The 9644-nt window shown below is 34.9% G+C and overlaps 1 long non-coding RNA gene and 1 pseudogene across 2 annotated transcripts; both read right to left on the bottom strand.

The window, feature by feature from the left end:
• Window positions 1–2548, bottom strand: LOC105111609 (uncharacterized). Of its 2 annotated transcripts, XR_839624.1 has the most exons (4): window positions 1603–2548; window positions 1179–1339; window positions 944–1050; window positions 1–780 (listed from the first exon to the last, which is right to left on the bottom strand). It is a non-coding gene; the product is annotated as an uncharacterized LOC105111609 (long non-coding RNA). The 2 variants fall into 2 exon arrangements; XR_839623.1 differs by having other exon boundaries at window positions 1179–2548.
• A 183-nt stretch (window positions 2549–2731) lies between these two features.
• LOC105111630 (suppressor of mec-8 and unc-52 protein homolog 1-like) lies at window positions 2732–7825 on the bottom strand (annotated as a pseudogene).
• Between the last annotated feature and the right edge of the window lie 1819 nt (window positions 7826–9644).

Below are 9644 nucleotides of genomic sequence, written 5' to 3'. Positions count from 1 at the left end.
TGGTAATCATACTATAGATTAAAAACCACACCTGGGTGTCTGATTCATTGTCATTGCTAATTAGCTTTGACAGTCTACAAATATTTTTTTTTTTTTTGCTTACAGATCATGAGAACTTATCAAAAAGAAAATACAGGAATAGGGAATTTCTTGCGAGTAGTTTGTTGATTATTGAGGTCTTTTTGTTGCTTTACTTTTCTCTTCTAGTTCTCGATGTCAGGGTGTTGCAGACAACATCATTTTTATCTACTAACACAGTTCTCTCCAAGTGTAGTCTTCTATATGTTGCAAGCCAAAGCAGTGACATTGAAATTAACTATAAAAAATTTCTGTATATACCAGCAGACCTCTAATATTTATGCTATTGATCTCCCTAACCCCAGTTCGAAATGCAAGTAGGATGTCAAACCTTGCATAGTGTCCACCAGAGCTGTGAAATGCCAATTGCTTTGGCTAGATATTGGTAACTGTGGAATTGTCCGGTTTAGATCAAAGGAGTTATCACCAGCTGCTGATCAATTAATTAATGAGCTCTAATATTTGTTCAAACAAAACACTAATAAAAGTTCACGGTCGAGTGCAATTTAGATGGGGAAAATCATGGTGTTGCGAGGACAAGACACTGAAATTGACATGGTAATTTCTAAGCAAGCACACGAGAGCTACACAGCGAAAGAAAGTGTGGGCACAGAGCAACATACTGAAAAAAATATGGCAATGAATAAGCTGGGAACCGCAAACCAGATGACGTGCCCTCAGCAAGATAATTTTTCATCATAACTATTACAGAGCAACAGGTCATGTCAATTTTTTCTTTTTCAGCCATGGAAAAACCAGAAACCAAACAAAGTTGTCCCATCAAACTAGATGCCAACAGAAAGACGGTAGCATGTGTCAGACAGCAATGCACCTACATATAATATGCATGGATATGTAAACCAACCTTGATGGTGAGTGCAGGAGTTGTTGGATAATACATGTCATCTCCATCTTCATTTCATACCAGCTATTTCGAGAAATTAGTGGAACTGTGTCCCAGAAGGAAGCATCCTGAATGAGTCAACCGCCAAGTAGCCAAAACTTAGAAGTCAGAGAATAGTTCAGACAAAAAATGCACTCAAAACAAATTTCGATGCATGAATGAAAAATTGTAAGGAGATTTTTAGAAGCAGCATGACCTCTAGAGTGCATGGTAGTCCATTTTAGGTGAGTTTCTGCACCGGGACCGATGTACTCGCCGCGGCATCGAGCAGCGACTAGGAGCGAATCCCATATTAATTAATGAGGCTTTGCCATTTGTTCACTTAGAACTCTCACATTACAAGAAGTATAGGTTTACCTAGGGCAATACCAACTTAGAGCGTGAGCAAGGGGAAAAAACTGGAGCAATCTGTGTTAAGTTCTTTCCCTCAGTGAGTTCTTGGAAAGCATGTCATGTTGCACTGAATTTTTTTAAACTTGCGAAAGCCTACTTTTCGAGACACAAAGTAATATAAAGCTGAAAATTAAATATAAGTTAACCAATTTCATTATTCAACAACAAAAAAATAATAGTAAACCACAAACAATGAAGGAAAATGAAAACTACTTTTTTGTTCTAACCTCATTTGGATCGATATGAGATCAAACAAAGAAAGATGTTCAAGCCACGAATATCTTCCATCCTATTCCTGTTTGATTTCCCCTTTGACTGCGTTTGTCTTCAAATTGCTTGTGCCATGCATGTCTGATTCTCCAGATTCAGTCATTTCCAAAGAAGCTGTTCGTACAGCTTGAGGAACATAACCTTCTTTTCTTAGCTCTAGGAGCGCAGACTCTTCAGTGAGGAATAGATCTGAGGCTACTCTGGGTGACTTTCATCTGCAGCATAAAACATATGAGAGGTGTTGGTGACCACAAATCCAATTGCATCGAGGAACTTTGTGGACTCCTCTATCTTTCGTCAAATGTCGTATCCAACGCACGCTCCTCCATTGTTCAGAGTCGGCAAGTACATGTAACCAGAGATATTTGGGTCCAAGTCAAGGAGATATCTTGAAGCCACTTCAGCAAGTTCCACATTGCACAAAACACAATCTTTATCGATCGCTTCATCAAACACACACCCTTCATCAAAGAACTACCAACAAGCATATCCAAATCAAAACCCATCTCCAAAATAATATCTTGACTTGAACCACCTTCCCTAATCTCACATTATTCAAACCAGTGCAGGCCTAACTTACAGAAGGAAAAGTATACTTGAACAGGCAAAGCACCACAACCCAACATTTTAAAACAAAACAATTAATCGAAATCGAAACAACCCATCTTCACAGACCCTCTAATCATCCATTTCCATGGCATGGCACAATAAAACTCAAGCTGATTAACCAGTTTCTTAGCATCCATAAAAACCATTACAAAGCACATGCATACCCTACATTTTCCCACCCGTTAAGCCATTGGTGATGTTTTATCCATTAACAATGAATTGGGTATGCAGTTGCTTTCCTTGTTTAAGTTTTGGACTTGGTTTTTTTGCAGGATTGATTTCAGTGGGTTGTCTAAAGAGTCTTCATTGTTGAAAAAGAATGGATCTTTCAAGGCTTTTTTTAAGACTTCAGCCTAGCATTTGTGAAACATGTATATTGAATGCAGTTTCTTAGCCATCCATTATATATATATATATATATATATATATATATATTGCCATTAATTTGAATAAATCACACTTAAGAAACTCTTTACATTTTTATCAAACTCAACAAAAAATCTGAACCCAGTGGTGTTTTAGCATTACCCCTAATACCATGATCATCAATTTTACAGGTCGGTGACATCGTAGAAGGATGTGCGTGCAATGAAAATGCCGCAAAAGAAAGTTACGGTACAGTTCCTCGAATAAACACACCAGAGAGACCACCCTCCAGGCATATGTCTGTTTGATATTGCTACCAAATTAGGTTATTAGTGCAAAAAGCATTTTTGAGGTTTTTTCAGCTCAACGGCAAGTCCAATCATATTGCCAAACATTGCTACTTGAAGTGGCTGGCAGGCCTTAATATTTACAATTGGTTCAACCCAACCCCAATTCTTCTTCCTTCCAGAAAATCCTCCCCTGAAACAGGATGAGAGTGGTTGCTCGTCAACTGAGCAAATACGAACAACTCAGAGCTAATAAGTAATACGTACAGAAATGATAGCTCCAAGTGTACCTGGGGCAAGACAATTCATTGTTCAAGCGTGCCTCCAATGCGAGAGAGATGCGATTGACAGGGAAATATAATAGCCATCTTGTACTCATTTGCTATACAAGAAATGCATTCAGAATCTTAAACTACAACAAAGAATCCCTCTTCCAAGTGATATAGACAAATAAATTATTATCTTCAAGAACAATCTTCTAATCTAATATATATATCAATCCCTCCTACCGATTCCTAACTCTTGCACTCTGAACAGGTCAGTTACGGGGGGCTCTTCGACAAATGGAAGTCGTCTCTAAAAAAATGCAACAAATGATACAAAACTGCACGGTGTCTTTGAGGGAAGTAATTATGGCTAATGCAGAAAATTTCAAGGCTTCCATAATTTCATTATGCTATCTTCACTATAGGTAGCAAGAAGATTTCTATGAGGATGATGGGTCACACCTATTACATCCTTCTCGTGAACCTGGCAGTACCAAAGGTCAAAACATGCACTTGCAAGGTTAGAATGACCCATGCATTGAATTGCACATAATAAGCAGAAAAGCAACCAATGCAAAAGACACCAAACCATGCAGTTTCTGTACTGACTTAGGAGCGCTTCCATGTTACAACATCAATGCACAAACATGAAGCTACATGCTCAGAGAAGAATCCCAGAAGCGTTGATAACTAATCAGCTCATATACCAAAGCAGCAAACACCAATCCATACGATGTAGATGCGGAGGTTAGTTGTTAAATTCATTGGCCCCAAAAAGCAATGAAAACATACATTTCATAGCAGTTTAACGTCGTGTAAACTTATATCACCTAATGAGCCCCCGTTGAAACAAGGACAGCTAAGTCCAGCCCAGATTCTTCCCTTTCTTCCCTCATTTTTATTCTCTCCCGTTTGGGTTTATACCAAAACACTCGATTGAGAACAAGTTTATTTTTACAAGATTATAGATTGATTGCTGGTTTAAGATGAAAGGAAAAGGACGAAATAGAGAGCAACCCAAAACCATAGACCCTGCCACCGCCATAGTGAAAACTCACCATCATTAGATGCTCTAGTTTGCCGGATTGGAAGCTGAAGCAGTATTCCTGCAGGCAATTTTGAGGACAGTTATTAACAAAATTAAGCCGTCTCAAACACCCATCTCTCAACTTGTCTCAGCAATAAATGACATTTTCATTTCATCTTTCTCTTCTTTTTTTATAGAATTCTTATTTTATGAGGGAAAAAGAAACACAAAATTGAAAATTTTATATCAGAATTGGGTGGATGAAGGAATAACTGTCTTCACCAACACAGTAGATCCATTCCCCTTTTGGTGATACACAATCTGCAGCAAAATCTCAACCTCTTTTACCTGAAGAAAAGCTCTTCACAACCTGCATAACAGCCACTCAAAGCAAGATGTTATTGGTAATGAATTATCAAAACTCCTCTACTTATGCACCCTGAAAGAGTTTCAGTGAACGAAAAAAGTGCCTTAACCAGTAAAACATAGAATTGTAATCTATCTATAGGATGGTAATCTGTTTATATTTGCCTTTGTGGTGGTCTAAGACTAGAAAATGCTAGAGAACTTTCAATGGTTTACTGTCAAAAAAGTAGTTGGTTCACTATCTAAAATTTGGTCCCAACCCCAAAACCAATCATGGAGTAACAAATAAGTGACAAACTATTAGCATCAGCTGGAGTTGAGAGAAACTACCTGCCCTTGAAGTGTCATAATGCATACCAATGATGTCATGTTACATACAACAATATGATCAGTGTTTTTTGGGAAAAGATGAACAGAGTTCACAGAAGCATCACCTCCCTAACAATCCACACAACAAGCAACAATCAGCTATGTGCTGTAGAAGGCAAAATCAAGACATATAGCATGGATGTATTCTATCCCAGGTAAGTCCCATGAGACAATGCAGCTCAATCATGATCATGCAAATTGGATTAAGAAAAAATACCTTCAATGGTGGTGGGGTCCTGAATGTATGTATACAGTCAGTAATCTTCATATCCCAAACCTACTAAGAGGCAAAAAGGAATGTAACCTAATGAAAATGCAGCAGCTTAATGAGTGACTCACCTTGACTGTGCAATCACTGGAGTCAATAACAACACGAGTTCCATCACTAGTGAAGATGGCATCATTCACATAAAATTAATAGCAAGAAAATAACTGTTGTATGGATAGGGGAATGACTAAAGTTAGAAATTCAATGACCACATGAGTAAAATAGAGATAAAGATAATAGTGTTAAAAGGTGTCAAGTGCATTATAGTGGTAAGCAGGGTCACTATAGACAAAATTAACTTGCTATACAAAAGATAAAAAGTCCATTAATTTAATCGAACCTGGCAGTATCGTCAAACGATGCACTTAGCAGCTGGCTTCCATCACAAGAGAACTCGTGACTCCTTGAGAATGTGCATGTTCAATACGACGCAAGCATTGACCAGTCCTTGTACACTAGACCTGAGAAAAATTGCATGTTAACAAAGTTCCTTTCATATGGCAAAGTCAAATTCCAACTTCAATAATTTTTCCATAAGCCCTGACCAGCAATGCAAATTTCACCCGAGCAGGAAAAACACACAAAGCTTAAATACAAAAAGGTGTGCTAAAACATCACCGTTATTCCACATAAATAACAAAATGTTTTCCTCCACCCATAAAGCATTCTCTAAGTCCTTACAATCTGCAAAACAATAAACTCAAATGCATACCAACCACAATCAAACTTAAAGTGTCAGGTCTTAAGAACTTTTCATGACGTTTTTAGGCTCCCCCTATTTCTTTTGAGAAAAATTTACACTTTCTGGTCCCAGTAGAGTTACCAAGTTGTCTCAAGAACTCATTCTTCACAAGATCATTATAAACTAAGGCCTCTATTGTCTCAGAAGGAAGCTTTATGGATAATTTAAACATGCACACCCGTGAAGAGAACTAGAGAAGGTAACAACATTAGATATTATATAGGATATAAAAAAGACAAAATTCAGAGCTATGGCGTAGATGCAAGCATGTAAGGCTATGACTTATTTTGATCCTCCCATCTTCTGCTCCAGATGCAAGCATCTCAGAATCTCGGCTAAAATCAACACAGAGGACAGGATCATCATGCATCATAAAAGGTTCCTGAAAAGATTTTACATTTTCAGCAAAAACTACTAAATCCCAAATCAATTTGAAACAATCAAAGGACACATGGAAATAATCCGTTCTCATGTTCTCCTTTTCATTCTTTCTCTACTCGTGTTTTGGCACATGCATGAGTTTTACTGTGAATCTTTAAAAGCTATATGATGCCAATGGAAATACAATACAGGATTCTGTTTAACACAGAGCACGCGATAACTGGAGCAGCATCAGTTTGGTGCGGGGAAAGACAATGATTCAATTTTGGATGATATATCATGCAGGGATAGACCTTAGATGTTTCTTTTTCAAGATGTTATCGCATAACATTGGACAGATGATAAAATGGATGAGATTTGATCAGGTGAGGCTCGAAATGAGAACTATATAATATCAATAGAAAAGACTATGCCATCCCTTTCCTGTTATCGATAACAATAAAAAAAAAAAAAAGAAGAGCAGACAATAGGTTATAAAAAGAAAATTCACATCTCACATCAGCCTGGTACTGAAGATCCTTTTCTAGCTTTCCACTTGCATAATCCCACACCTAGCAGTGATCAAAAGATGAAATATCACTAAAGACTCATTCACTAATTTTTCATCGTCTGGAAGCGGTTTTCAAAAGCATAACTCGATAAACCCATCAATAGAACATGAGACAAGGTACTGCCCATCTGATGAGAATTTAGCACATTCTGGATGACTTTTTGTTCCAAACTGCAGAACAATGCAACAATTTAAAAACTACAAAATAATACATGCAAACCGGATAAAAATAAATATCACTTTTAGCCTGAATACCACTGAACCCCCCTGTCATTGTTCTTAAAATTCTCGTATCATTCCAAAAGGTCCATGTAATAAATTAGGATTAATGCAGCTACCTTTATGGTATGTGAAAGAGTTGTTGGATACATATCATCTAGATCTTGTTTCATGGCAGCTGTTCCTCGGAATAGATCAAACTGAGTTCCTGGAGGAAGCAACCCTGGATGAGGCAAACAAAATAGCTTCCATCCATTATCTTCAGTGACAGTAAATGGCAAAAAAGTGTATCAAATTTCCCATTGCCCACTCCCATGAGCAGAGATTTTGAGGATCGACCTTAATTTAAAAAGTAAAGCACTCCAAATAAAAGATACGTGCAAAACATATGGGTTAAATTTTAAGAAAAATAATTTTTTTAGAGGCTACACAGATTTCCTTATACATAGTTCGTCCATCCAGGGAAACAAAACGATAAACACTACTGTACTCCACTGGCAGTTATAGAGTTGAAAATTTTTTAATCTTTGCTTTTCGCTGTCTCTAATTGCCTCTACTATTACACCCATAAACACTACTGTTGTAAATCACATTCTAATCCCAAATAACCTCCAGAATCTTTACACTTATAAGCGACAACCACTGACAAAACAGATAGGGGAAGAAGAGGAAACCTTGAGCAATCTCTGCACGGCGTTTCTCCTTTGTTAATTCTTGATATGCCTGTCATGTTTCACACAATTCCCAAGCCTCTGAGAAGACAGTAGAAGAGTACGCTTAAACCCCCAATTATATTATTGACAGGCATGTAAATTCATTAAGAGGGTTTTTATCTCTTATAATGCAAATCAGGAAGAAGAAATTGTTAATGCAATAAGTATGTTCTATATAGAAGAAATGATTTCTTGTTAGTAAAAATACCAAAAGACACCAGTGATTTACTGTGATTCTGGGCAAATGTTACTATACATTGAAGCAGTGTTCTTACTCTTTAACCCTTATAGCAACAACAGTTTTGCTTGCAAATGCAATCGGAGGTACAATTGTTTTTTTTTTTTTTTCAAAAGATGCATTAATGGAGACAAAATAGTTTAGATATATTTCTTTTCCTATAGTGTAATAACTGATTTGCCCTTGAAAGCAAGGAAAATTAGGCTTCGGGCAAGGGATTTTTTTGTCTTTTGCAAGAACAGACAGCTTGTTTACACTCATACCTTGAAGGAGAAAATATAACATGGGCGTAGGGGCTTTTCAATCTTTTTATTTTTATTTTTTAAATAGTAAAATTACGGGATAACCCTTTGACTCCAAAAAAAATTAAGAATTCTTAATTTAATTTTTTGTTTTCTTTATATGTTTGTTGTAACTCTGAAGTGGGGTAGAGGTATTTTAATATTTTAATATGTATAAATTATTATTTTAATTTGAATGTGGTTAAATTATGTTTCATATGTGTTAATAAGTAGGTGTTATCTGTACTTTTTAGTGGCACCTACGATACTCTTATTTGTAATCTAATACCATTATTCAGGGTAGTTTTAATGTGTCTCACTGTTCTTATCATGATGGTAAGATATATGTTTGTTATCATAATTTAGAGGAAGTTTTTCCCTTTTTTTCTTTATCTTTTTAGAAAACCATGATCATCATTGCCAAAAAAAAAAAAAAATATATATATATATATATATAGCTATTTGTTTGTTAAATTAAATTATGTCTCAATTTTTTTTATTGTAATATATTTGATTTTAAATTATTTATTAAACTAATTTTTTTTATTCAATTTCATTTCTTCAAACTTAATTTTTATATAAGATTCAGTTCTCATTCTTTCAATTGCAAAGTATATGGTCTTGAATTATTTATTGAGTTAATTTTTTTTAATTTCATAGCTTTACATTGATTTTTGTATTAGATTTAATTTTTATTCTTTTAATTGTAGTGTGTTTGGTTTTGAATCCTTAATTGAATTAATTTGTTTTTGAATTTCATCACTTGATATTTTATTTTTGTATCAAATATAGTGCTTACTCTTTTAATTATTATTTTTAGTTATTCTTATTTTTTTCTTGATTGAAATTTTTTTTCAATTTTATCCCTTATAATTTGTTTTTATTTTTCATGTCAAATTTGTTCTCTTTCTTTTCAAATCTATATTTTATAAACCACATCTTTTCTATTTTTTTTCAAGTTTATCCCTAATTATTTTAATTGGTTGGGAATTTTATATTATTATTTTTTCAGATTTATCTTTTATGTTGTGATCCAGACTTATGATTTGTTTTACATGTTTTTAAGATTGGACTAGGTTGGCTGTAGTCATTTAAAAAAAATTAAAATTTCATCCATTATCATTAAGTTTGTTGAAAATTGATATATTTTTTTTATTGTTCTTTTGTGAATTTGATTTTGATTTTTCTTTTCAATTTTGTTATTCAATTCAATATTTGATAATATTTAATGTTTGGCCATCAATATTTTGATTTTTAATTTTGATTATTCATTATTTTATCAAATTTTAATTTGTTTTAAATTTCATCTTTAGATCC

The sequence above is a fragment of the Populus euphratica genome, unplaced genomic scaffold (assembly GCF_000495115.2).
Source record: "Populus euphratica unplaced genomic scaffold, PopEup_1.0 scaffold298.1, whole genome shotgun sequence".
Taxonomy (NCBI): Eukaryota; Viridiplantae; Streptophyta; class Magnoliopsida; order Malpighiales; family Salicaceae; genus Populus; species Populus euphratica.
Note: the sequence above shows the minus strand (reverse complement) of the source record. Positions and strands in the feature narration are given on the sequence as shown.